Here is a 13,454-nt window from a genome sequence, read left to right as displayed (position 1 = left end):
ATTCCACTAGTATGAGGTATGCAGATAAGTCAAATCCAAAGACAAAGTAGAATAAGGTTGCCAGGGGTTGAGGGGAGTTAGTGTTTAATGGCTACGGTTTCACATGGGGAAAATAAAGTTCTGGAGATGGATGGTGAGGGTATTTTTACAACAATGTGAATGTACTTAAGGCCACAGAACTGGATACTTACAAATGGTTTAAATGGGGCTTTCCTTGTGGCACAGTGGTTAAGAATCTGCCTGCAAATTGCAGAACACACGGGTTCAAGTGCTGGTCCTGGAAGATCCTGCATGCCGCAGAGCAACTAAGCTCGTGAGCCACAGCTACTGAGCCCTCATGTCACAACTACTGAAACCCGTGCGCCTAGAGCCCGTGCTCCGTAACGAGAGAAGCCACCGCAATGAGAAACCTGCACACGGCAATGAAGAGTAGCCCCCACTGGCCGCAACTAGAGAAAGCCTGCGAGCAGCAGCAAAGACCCGACACAGCCAAAACACAGAAAAGAAAATAAAATAAGTTTTTTAAAAAGCTTTTAAAAAATGGCTTAAATGGCAAATGTTATGTGTTTTTAATCACAATGGAAAAAATGAATGAAATAATGATCAATGTTACAATGCGGATAAACAGTGAAAACATCCTAAGTGAAAGAAGCCATACAGAAAGCCCACCCAGATCATGCTCATCTTGTACACTTTCAATCCAGCAAGGTTTTTAAAGTGAGGAAGAGCCCCAGTGATGGTTTCAAGAAGAGAAAACTGGATTCGAATAGAAAAATACATTTCCACAAAGCTGGGGTAGCTGGTGAAAGTTGAAGCGGGTCTGTGGATAGGATTATAATGTGGAAACCATAATTATTCCTCACTTTGGGGTTATGTGCTGGTTCCCTGGGAGAGTGGCCCTCCCACTCTCACAGGGTAAAACAAACTGGAGTATTTTGTGAAGGTGGAAAACTTTATACTGCTATTTAAAGTCTTTTATACACTGGAAATTTACTAGAAAATAAATTACTTATCAAAACAACCATGTCATACGATGCCAGAAATAGAGACATCAAACTCTATTATAGAGGCCAAGCCCTACCCAGATCCAGTTCACCCACAGTGGGGATGCTAATCACCCTTGTAGGAGTCCACATACAAGAGGCACCATGGGAAGATTATATTCAGAGCCACTGTGTCTTGGGTGCTGTGAATGACCTGGATGTAGATGAAACAGTGGGATTTCTGAATTCTAGCTTTCCACATTCAACCACCAAAAAACTGTTACAACTAAAAAATGAATTCCGTAAAGCTTCAGGATACAAAAAAAAAAAGAAAATCAATGCACAAAAATCATTTGTGATTCTATACACTGATAATGAACCATCAGAAAAACAATTTTAAAAAAATCCCACTTACAGTTGCATCCAAAAAGATAACTAGGAGTAAATTTAACCAAGGACATGAAGGACGGCACACTGAAAACTGGAAGACACTGATAGAGGACACTGAGCAGACGAAAATAAATGGAGGGGCTTCCCTGGTGGCGCAGTGATTGAGAGTTCGCCTGCCGAAGCAGAGGACACAGGTTCGTGCCCCGGTCCGGGAGGATCCCACATGCCGCGGAGCGGCTGGGCCTGTGAGCCATGGCCGCTGAGCCTGCGCTTCTGGAGCCTGTGCTCTGCAACTGGAGTGGCCACAACTATGAGGGGCCCGCGTACCGCAAAAAAAAAAAAGAATACTGTGCAAATATGCATTCTATGGTGGGAATTCCCTGGCCGTCCAGGGGTTGGGACTCTGTGCTCCCACTGCAGGGAGCGCAGGTTCCATCCCGGGTTGGGGAACTAAGATCACGTATCCTGCATGCTACATGGTGTGACACAAATTTTTGTTTAATGTAAAAAAAATATGCAGTCTAGCCAAATTAATGCACACATTCAATGCAATCCTTACCAAAAGTCCAATGGCATTTTCCATAGAAACAGAACAAATAATCTTAAGTTGTGTGTGGAACCACAAAGGACCCAGAAGAGCCAGAGCGACCCTGAGGAAGGAGAACAGGCTGGAGGCATCTCCCTGCCTGATTTCACACTACATTACGAAGCTACAGTCCCAAAAAAGTGTGGAATTGGCACAAAAACAGGCACACAGACCAGAGGAACAGAGCAGAGAACCCAGGAATCAACCTACAGGTATGTGGTCAGTTAATTCACAAGAAAGGAGCCAAGAACATACACCAGGGAAAGGACAGTCCCCTCAACAGTGCTGGGAAAACCAGATGCCACACGCCAAAGAACAACACTGCTCTCTGTCTACACCACACACAAAAGGGGCCAAAAACCCAGTTTTCCACATCAAGCCCTTCCTCTCCTGGGTCCTCTGAAGACAGATACCCACAGCGGTCAGCCACGCACAGGAACCTTCTGCCCACTTTTCCTCTCCTTCTCCCTCAGCGGCATCACCTCCCGGCAGGTCCTGAGGAGACCAGGCTCCTGTCAGCATGAACTGGACCCCACAGTGTCCCAAAGCTGAAGGCCCAGCGGGTCCTGAGGAGACCCGGCTTCTGTTAGTGTGGACCCGACCCCGGCTTGTTCCGAAGCCCGGCCATCAGCGTGGACTCAGCCCCACGTGTTCCAGAAGCCAAAGCCCCAGCAGGTCCTGAGGAGACAGGGCTCCTCTCAGCATGAACATGAACAGCATGATCTGAACAGACATCCCGCCAAAAAAGATATACAGATAGTAAAAGTCATACAGAAACAAGCTCAAGGGCTTCTCTGGTGGCGCAGTGGTTGAGAGTCCACCTGCCGATGCGGGGAACACGGGTTCGTGCCCCGGTCCGGGAAGATTCCACGTGCCGTGGAGCAGCTGTTTCCGTGAGCCATGGCCTCTGAGCCTGCGTGTCCAGAGCCTGTGTTCCGCAATGGGAGATGCCACAACAGTGAGAGGACCGCATACCTCAAAAAAAAAAAAAAAAAAAAAACAAGCTCAACATCATATACCATTAGGGAATTAGAAATTAAAATCATGAGCTATCACAGCACACCTATTAAGACTGCTAAGCTCCAAAAATATGACAATATCAATTGCTAGAGGGTGAGGAACAAAAGGAACTCTCCCTCATAGCTTGGGGGATGCATGTGCAGCCACTTTGTAAGACAATTTGGCAGTTTTTTCCAAAGCTAAACAAGTCTCACGTTGGGATCCAACTTCCAGTATTTAGGCAACTGCTTTGAAAATCTATATCCAAATGCAAACAAGGATGCAATTATGCACAGTAGCACTTCCATAATGGCTAAAAACTTGAAGAAATCAGGATATCCTTCAAAAGATGAATGCATAAGCAAATTGGGGTACATCCATGTCAAGGCAAGTAAAATATGCCACCCCAAAATATGTCTCTCTGGCATAAGAACTATTGGTCTGCTTTAAAAAAAATAAAAGGGCTTCCCTGGTGGTTCAGTGGTTAAGAGTCCACCTGCCGATTCAGGGGACACAGGTTCGAGCCCTGGTCCGGGAAGATCCCACATGCCGCAGATCAACTAAGCCTGTGAGCCACAGCTACTGAGCCTGCGCTCTACAGCCCATGAGCAACAACTACTGAGCCCGTGTGCCACAACTACTGAAGCCCACACGCCTAGAGCCTGTGCTCCGTGACAAGAAAAGCCACCACAATGAGAAGCCCGTGCACCGCAATGAAGAGTAGCCCCTGCTCGCCACAACCAGAGAAAAGCCTGCACGCAGCAACGAAGACCCAATGCAGCCAAAAATAATAAATTTTTAAAAAACTCTCAGAAAACTGAGATTGCCGTTTTATGAAGGACATTTACTACAGAGAAATCTCCATTTATAAGGGTATGTCCCTCTTTGCACCAAAAATAGAAGGACAATTAAATCTTAAGTAACTCTTTTCAATGGGGAAGTCCTGACTTAAATGTGCAGTCATACCCTTGTTTACTGTGCTTTGCATGATAACCTGCCATAACTGGCCTTCCCCCCTTCCCCAGCATCTTTCTTCTGTTTTTAGCTGAAGACAGTATTTAAGGGGATGGTTTTGGTCATTTCAGGGCGTGACTCAGTTTTCCGTGGTATCCCCCCTGTATTCAGAAGGTATACATGTTATTAAACTTCGGCTTTTCTCCTGATAATCTGTCTTTTATTACAGGGGCAGGGGGGCCTCAACCAAGAACCTAGAAAAGTAGAGGGAGAATTGTTTTTCCTCCGATACACGTGCAGTGGAATACTACTCAGCAGAAAGGAATGCACCACCAACCTATGGAAAGACATGGATAAATCTTCAGTATATACTGCTAAGTGAAAGACTTCAGTCTGCGGAGGCTGCACACAGTATGACCCCATTGATGACATTCCGGGAAAGGCAAAGCTCCGTAGATGATAAGCAGATCATGGGGTGGGGGGTTTGAAGTAGTCCACGTGATACTCTAGGGTGGATACCTGTCACTATGCATTTGTCTAAGCCCACAGATGTGCATAGCCCAAGGGGCCAATCATAATCTATTCAAACTTAGTTATTTAGGATGTAGGAATGTTGCAGGATGGAATACATAATGTCACAGAATCTAAGTGTATTAGAAATATATGGAAACAACTCATTGTAGGGGATGGGATAAAAGGTGCTGACCTAAGTCACCTTTGGAAATGAATGGAATCTGTAGACTAAAGGCAAAATGGACCGTATATAAACAGTGGGCTTTATTCTATGAAGTTCTTTCTAGGGTGTAGTAGCTAACAATTCTGAAACCTCTGCACATGTAACCTGGAAAGGAGAAATGCACAGATAAATGGCAGATGGTGGGAGCCAGGGAGCCAGCCACAGCCTTGCTGTGGGAGTGGGAAGTTACAGATAAGCAAGGGGAGAACCTCTGCCCTCGTAATCCTGGATCTGGGCTTCCTGGGAGGATGCTGACTGGCGGGGGAAACACACAGATCTTCATGCTGGGAAGACCCTGCAGACATAGGAATTTCACACCCCATCTTTCCACCCATACCTGCTGGAAACATTCAGCCCTCCATAATCAGTCAATTGCAGTGTTTAAGACATTCTCACCCCCAGGCAGATAAAGGAGCATGAGGGTCTTGCTTACCCCTAAGCTGTCCCAGAATCCAGGCCCTGGGTGTGGAGCCAGGTTGGGGGTTCCTGGGCCTCTGACCAGCAGGTGAGAGGAGGGAGGAAGACCGGTCCTGAGGACAGAGGTTCCCTCAAATCTGTGAGCCCAGGAGCCCCAATGGGGCTCATTCCCAGTGAGGACATGGGCGGGGCCTGCAGTGGTTCTCTTCCCCCTGGGCCCTTTGATGAAGCCATGGCAGCACTGGGCCCTGACGACTGCTGGCAGTGTCTCAAACTCTGACACAGCAGTTATACAAAGGAACAGGAGAATGAAGCTGAGCCCCTGATGGCCACTCCTTTGTGGCTCTGAGTTGCTTCCACCAGGACCGCAGTCACCTGCACATAGTCTGCTGTGACCTACCTGCCCCCATTGGCCTTTCCTCTCCCTCCCTGTGATGATTCCCATGACATTTCCAGTCTGGACCCCTCTCCCAGGCCAGATGCCTCTGTCCAGCCACTGCACCCCCATCTCACCTTGGGGGCTAACAGGCCCCTCAGAGGACGGGGCCCATAGCTCCCCACACCCAGGAGCAGCCCCACCTTCCCAGGTTGCCGAGCCCAGGCACCGGGTGTAACCAAGCAGGGCCCTACGGGGTCTTCCCAAGACAGACCCCTCCCCCACATGCTCTGCTGTAGCTCCTCTCTGAAGTACCTGGATAACAGTATCTGATGCACGCTTCCTGAGTTGTTTTACAGATGCTAAAACCACCACCAAGTGGAAGAACTTAACTACTTGATGATCATGAACATGTAGTCCCGGAGCTTCTGGCGCCTAAGAATTTATAATGTTAACCGCCTGTTACCTCACCATCAACCAGAGAATTGTGCACCAGCTGATCACATACCCTGCGACGCCCCTCCTTCACCTGGCCTTTCATATTGCTTTACTGAAATCCTTCAGGGAGCTTGGGGTTTTAGAGCACAAGCCACCTGGCCTCCTGGTATTGGCACTTTTACAATTAAAGCTGCACTTTCCTTCACCACACCCGGTGTCAGTAGACTGGCTTTACTGCACTCGGGCAAGCCGACCCACGTTTTGTTTGGTAACACTGGGGCCTCCCAGGCTCCCACCCTCCTTGTGCCCCAGTGACTGTCATCTGCTCCTCCAGTCTTGTTGCAGCAAAAGTAGAAATGAAGTTTTCCTTCCCCTGAGAACAAAGAAAACAAAGGGAACAGCGAACAGGCTAGAGAAGAAACATAACCTGGCCTGAAAGTGTTCATCACTCCTTGTTTTACTTTGTCACTAACCTGTAATAACTAGATTTGTACTTTACAAAGCTAACCTCACTCCCTGACACTATGTAATTTACATTTAGCACCCATCACCCCTGACTCTGTGTGAGTTACATCCCCTGCCTCTCACTCCCTAACCTTATTATGTCCAGCACTTACATTCTATACGCCCCTCATAACAAATCACCCCCTATAGCTTTTGCATTTCAGAAACGAGGTCACCGCCGATAAACCAGAGGCAAACGTATGCAATTACCAGACTGCTGGACCCCAATTACCACGCGGCCTGATGCCAGCTATGACTGTTTTGAAATAATGCAAAGGAAAGGAAGAATGCAAGACCTTCACTACTTTTATCCTCATCCTATACCCCGGACTGCGAGAGGCCCACACATAAAATTTTCCCTGATTCTCAAGGAGCGGGGGGTGCCTAGTTCTTGAGGCACTAGCCAGCTGTGTCTTCCCTTCTGCCTGGCAGAAACATAAAGCCATCTCTCTCTTCCTCCAAAAGCCCTGTCTCTGTATTTCTGTTCGGCCTCGGTGCACAGGGAAGCCGAGATTTCGACAACAGTCTGTGGCCAGTTCCCACACTAATTCCCCTCTACGCCCACAGCCCTGGCCCAAGCCCGATCTGGTGCCTGGTTCCTCCATCAGGCCTGACAAAGCTCCCTGCTCGCACGGTGCGTCTCACATCCAACCCTAACCTGGTCTTTCTGAAGCATAAACGAGACTGACTCTCTCCCGCCTGTAATCCCCCAAATGTTTCCCCACTTTCGCTAGGGTATCTGCTGGGAGAGACATCTGCCAAGGCCCTGAGAGTCCCCGGCATCCCCACTATGCTGCTGGCTCCTGAGTGCCCTGACAATGAGCACCTCAGCAGGCTGGGCGACACGGCAGGAAACCCCAGAACTGCTCACCTCAGGACTGGGCAGGCACTGCCACAGCCTGAGCAGAGAGAGCAGAGAAGGGCTCCCCAGCTGGGATGCAAACTCTGCACGAGTGGCCTCTCCTTGAGCCATTACATCAACTCGTGTGACTTGAGGGAAGGAAGGACTGAAGCACACTTGGTTCCTAAGGAGGATGGTATAGGCTCAGTCACGTCTCTCCAAATTCACATGCTGAATCCCTAACCCCCAGGACCCCAGGATGTGGCTGTATTTGGAGATGGGATTTTTAAAGAGGTGATCAAGGTAAAATGAGATCACTAGGGTGGATCCTAATCCAATAAGATTGATGTCCTACAAGAAGAGATTAGGACACAGATAGGCACAGGGGGAGACCATGTGAGGACCTGGGGAGAAGACGGCTGTCTAAGCACCAAGGAGAGAGGCCTCAGGAGAAGCCAGCGTGCACACACCTTGATCTCCGACAGCATCCAGGACTGGGAGATAGGTCTGTTACCCAAGCTGCCCTGTCTGTGCTATTTGTTATGGCGGTCCTGAGCAGACTCACACGCAGGGTAACTCAGGGCCCAGACTGGACAGAGCCCACTCTCCATCCGCCTGTACGTGGGTTACAGGAACCCCAGGAACTGAGGAGGGGGTCCCTGAGGGGAGGCACAAGATAGAAGATGCTAGGCATTAACATGGCTGCATTCATGTTAAACGTGCCTGAAGTCCAATCACACGAGATGGTTTTGTCCTGTATGTACGTCGGCACCTTCAGTCTGAACTACAGATCTTTGGCTTCACCAGCTCCACTGAGAGCATTAGCTTCACCTGCTGTGGACCGTCTCCTATAGGATTTCCAGAACCACAAAGCACTGAAGCTTCACAGGACCCAATGTCTGTGGGCTACCGTCCAGGTGACTGTCACAACAGGGCAGCACAGCTGGCCATCAGAACCCATTTCCCTTTTTCCTGTTCACAGCTACCCTGCATCTCCCAGCTTTCCCACCCCCTCCAGCTGGGGCATAGTGTCTCGTGTTACCAAGGGAAACAGGTGGAGGTGGTGAGGGCCTTGGCCAGCCTGCCTCCTACGACAGAGTGCATGAAGCCCAGCTGTTCACCGCACCCTGCTGGTTGGAGACTTCACCTGGAAGCAGGGAGGAGAAACAAGGGGGCCAGAGCCTGGGACCTGACACTCACCTACCCTGGACTCTCACAAGAAGGAGACAGACACATCTTGAGCTCCAGCCCAGATTTGGGAGACACTTTGTTCCAGCAACAAACTTTGCCTTAAAAGCCAAGGTGCTTTACAAACCCCTCCCCAGCTGTCACAGAAAGTCAGGCTTCATTTCATTATAGTTTTCTCCAAACCTAGCTCATGCTGAGAACACCTCTCAGGGGATGGTGCATCAGAGAAGCCCCTTTAAAAGATCCCTGGAGTTCAGCTCTCCCAGCCCTGCCTTCAGTTTAAGGGAGAAGTTTCCTTGACAAACCTTCTCAGTTTCCTGGACAACCAAGCTTCACAATCTCCCAAACTCTTCTCCTTCAAACATTCCTATTTTAGGCTGGACAAGCCTAAAGAGACAGTGCTGTCATCAGGTACCAGAAACCGATTCCCCCAATCCTGTAGTTATTGGTTACATGATGCTATTGATGATGAAATCCCAGAAGAGCCATCTTTGCAATATAACCATTTCTGGACTCTGCGCTGGGTCCCTTTCCACGGACAGAGCGGATTGCCTGTTTCCACAGACCCCGTGGTGGAAGAGCTCAACTAATGCAGCCAGGACAGGACCATATCTGGGAAAAGGGTCTTTGTATATGTACTTAAGGATCTCGAGGTGAGGTCATCCTGGTTTAGGGTGGCCCTCAATCCAATTGAGAAAGTCCTTATGAGACACAAAAGAGGAGAAACACAGACACAGAGGAGAAGCCACGTGAAGACAGAGGCAGAGATGGGAGGGAATGCCTGGAGCCCCCAAAAGCTGGAAAAGGCAGGAAGAACCCTATCCTGGAGCCTTTGGAGAGACTTCTGTCCTGCAACACCTTGATCTCAGATGTCTGGTCTCCAGGACTGGGGAAGGATGAATTCCTGTTGTTTTCAACCACCCAGCTCTTGGTCATTTCTTACAGAAGCCACAGAATGGTCACACAGACCCTGCTCTGTAGGATCCTGGAGTGCGGGTCTCATTAAAGGCCCACAGAGGCTGGATACAGAACCCTTAGTGTCAGCATTGGGCCTCAGAAATACTAAAGCAGTGGCTGGACACCAGAATGTTGAGGGGTCAGTCGGAAGCCCATCCCTAAGTGTGCTGGCTGCACATGGCCTCCTCAGGTTTTTATGCCTGTACCTGTTGGGGATAAGTATTTCCATCCTGATTCAGGAATTCTGATGTCACCCTTCACGTTACTAATTAAGAACCCACTAGTTATACAGATGAAAACCCTATCAGGGCACTTGCTCCAGTGATAAACAATTCTGAAGTTGGTCAGAGGTGGGGAATCGTCTCGCATGCAGCCAGCAGCCCCCCACCCCGCAAGGAGCGTCCTCATTGCAAAGCTGGGGGACGGTGCTGAGGCGTCTGTGAGTAAACGTGAGCTGAGCCCCAGGCCAGCTGCTGCTGAACTGTTCCCACCCTTCCCAGATAAAACACCTGAATGTGTGCAAGGACTTGAAAGCCTAGAGGAAAGGGATTGGAGTCACACCAGCCACAGCACGCAGGCCCAGTTGGTGCCTGCAGGCCAGCCAGGATGGTCCTGGACCCGGGTGCTCTTCTGGAAGCTTTCCATTTCCCTGCCTGAGGTACCCCTCCTGTCCCGGCCCCCACTGTGTTTTTCCTTCCTCACCTCTGCCCGGGGAGAAATTCCAGCAGAAGGTATGGGTGACACATTCTCTCCTTTAGCAGGTGGCAGACGGCAACTCCTGCAGAAAGTCCAGCAGAGCCCCATTCACACTGGGCCACCCACAGAGCCGTGGCCCCCCACTCCCTCCCAGCAGCCCGGCCCCGAGACTACTGACAGGGCAGAGAATATGGCGTCAGGCCCAGCTGCAGGGGCTCTTGCTGTCTGGAGCGGTGTTTATACTGACCTCAACGCAGTCACAGCTGGGGAGGGCTGGCCGGCAGGGTCAGGCTGCCCAGGTCAGCCAATCCTCACCCCTCAGGGTCTCACAGTTGCATTCTAGCCAAATTCTAGCTCTCACATTCCTGCCCCAGTGCATCTGGGGTCGGGGGCAGCAGACCCAGGCTCTGTTCTGGCAGAAGCTCCCTTTCTGTGAACAGGTCTTCCCCCACTCCCATTATCCTCACTGGAGACTCAGGAGGCCACAGCATCGGGGCACCTCCAGCACCAGGACCCCACCCTAGGGAATCTCTCAAGAGCAGGGACCAGGCCTGCAGGTGGAGGGGCGGAGGGAGCCGGCCTCTTCAGGATCCCCAGGGCTAGGAAGCCTCCTACGCAGGAGGGCCTTGGACTCAGCTTAACTGCCACCCAGGGTCTCCTATCCCACCCCTGGTAGGGGGGTCCTTCAGATTCCGGGGCCCCAAGATCCTCCTCACCGACTTCTGACCCCAACTGCAGAGTCGGGGACCCCCTCTGCGGCTTCTTTTTTCTAGCTCCCAGAATTCCTTGAATCTGTTATACCCAGGGTTTATTATGGCGAAGGATGCAAGTTAAAATCAGCGAGGACAGGGGGATGAGGAGGGTCCAGCTTCCTCGGCTGTGGTAGCCCAGGGAATCCCACCTGAGTCCTGTAGTGCAGGGTTTATTGGGGTCTGTCACGTCAATGTGGGGACCACCATGTGCCTGACCTTGGCCTCCAGCCCCCGGGGGACTCAGGAAGTCCCACCATGTATCACGCCGTCAGCACAGACCAGCCTGGAGCGAGGCCCATGGAACAGCTCTGAAAGGAGGAAGATGGGGCAAGGACAGCTCGCTGGCTGCAGGGAAGGTGCTTATGACTGGCTGTGGCCCCCAGCCAGGCTGATAGCAGGCCTGAGAGCCTCAACGAAGGGAAAGAAAAGAGAGAGAGGATGGAGGAGAACAGTGGGGGAGGGGTCAATTCACCTCCAGGTGGCAAAACACAAGTGTCACAGCAGAGACTGGGGAGGAGAGGGGGTCAGGTGGGAGGAGCCGGTGAAGAAATACCTGGAGGACGCTTCCTCCCCTCCCCACTCGAGACAGGGCACACGGGGTGGGCGACAGTGTTTGCATCCACTCCCCTCACTAAGAATGTGCGCTTCAAGCTGGTCTTGAGAACACACCTCATTCGTCACTGTGACTGCAGGTTGGGTCTTCTCTGCCCACCTCCCCCTCACATTTCACTTGGCCCTGAAGTCGTCATTTTTTCAGGCAAACAGTCTGACTCAGTGGGCAGAGCTGAGCACCTTGGAGGCAAATCCTGAGTCGCAGGTGTAATATATATTCATATTAATAGTTTATTTCTATTTATTTATTTATTTTATTATAATAAAATAATACTATATAAATATATATACATATAATGTAAATAAAATGTTAAATATGATATACTAATATTATTTTAATATAATAATATTTATTAATATATCAATAATATATGTTCATATTAATCATACATAGGCTGATTTATTTAGTGACATACTTGGCAAGAAGAAAAGTGAAGCCTATAGAAAGCAGAAGATCTGAGAACTTTGAAGATCTTTGAGAGAACTCCATGCCCACGATGTAAATGGAGAGAAGTATGTGAAGGGCGCCTGGCCAGGGCTGCTCACACAGCTTTTCTAGGCACCCTGTTTACTGGGTCAAGAGTGAATAAGGGAGCCCCAGATGTCTGGATAAAAGCAGGAGCCTAGGGTCCAGGGACCAGCCCCCCTGGACAATGCCTGTCCTTCTTTCACCATATTGCAGTGGCCCAGCCCGACTGCGCATCACCTCCTCACTTACACTCCTGTGAACAAACATTACCACTTCTCCTACACAATGAAGTGTGCGTGTTGCAGAAGAATTGGCACCTTCAAAATAGTGACAAACATCTTAAAACTATAGAGAGAGGGAGAAGGAGAGATAGATGGACAAATAGGTAAGCATGCCACAGTTGTAGACTATAATTTAAAATTTATGAAAGAAGAAAGAAATGTTAAAACTCTGTGGCTCTCAGGCTTCCCTGGTGGCGCAGTGGTTGAGAGTCTGCCTACCGATGCAGGGGATATGGGTTCGTGCCCCGGTCCGGGAAGATCCCACATGCCGTGGAGCGGCTAGGCCCCTGAGCCATGGTCGCTGAGACAGTGCGTCCGGAGCCTGTGCTCCACAACGGGAGAGGCCACAACAGTGAGAGGCCCGCGTACCGCAAAAAGAAAAAAAAAAAAAAAAGAACTCTTTAGCTCTCAGCTTTTATTTTTACCAATGCCTTCATTAAACAATTTATCAGTCATCTAAGTACAGTAGATTCTAAATCATAAAATAGGATTTTAATTTTGAAGTACTTTTGTTTTCTACATTACCAGAATGTACCTTCAAATCATCCAATGTCTTCTTAACCAAAGCAGACATTTGTTGCATATTCAAAGACCCTGTCAGAATGTTCCCAGGAGGGTAGGGAGGAGTTTCCTGGAACATCGTCTGCCCTTCCCCTGTTGCCAGAAGTAAGAGTGTTTATTAGTTTTGAAAGAGTTTGGTGAACTGGTTCAGTTCTTACACATGCAGAAATTGTTTGTTGACCAACATTTTCCACTAGGTTCAGCCTCCACTTGAATGTGCCCTAAATCCCGAGCCACTAAGCAGGCCAAGAGCCTCGCTGTCCCATTAACCCCTCTGCTTCCACCCACCAGAGTCATGGGCCCACAGGATGCAGAATAGACTGGACTCTCTAGGCCGCTCGTCTCCTCCTACCCTTCCCCACTCACAGGCCCAGAGAAACCAAGCTCTTTCCCCTGACTTAAGGAGGAAGGAGATCCAGCAACAGTGCCAGGAGAGGCACATGGGAGGGGCCCCTGCACTACCAGAGGACCATGGACTCGTCATGTAGGTTTGGGTGGAACATGGTAGCTGGAAGAGACTCAGGACATGACACCTATGGGACTTCCCCTGCTGTACAGACTCAGAAACCGTCTGTGGGCTGTGCGAGCTGAGGAACGGTGGGGGCACTTGGATGGACTGGAGGTAGAGGGGAGGGTTTTCCCTGTTGCAAAGCACAGGCTGTGGTCTTTCTGGGCTGGAAATATTGACAGCTCAGCACCTAATGGAGGGTGTTG

Source organism: Orcinus orca, chromosome 14 (genome assembly GCF_937001465.1).
Source record: "Orcinus orca chromosome 14, mOrcOrc1.1, whole genome shotgun sequence".
In the NCBI taxonomy this organism is placed as follows: domain Eukaryota; kingdom Metazoa; phylum Chordata; class Mammalia; order Artiodactyla; family Delphinidae; genus Orcinus; species Orcinus orca.
This window is presented reverse-complemented; position numbering follows the sequence as displayed.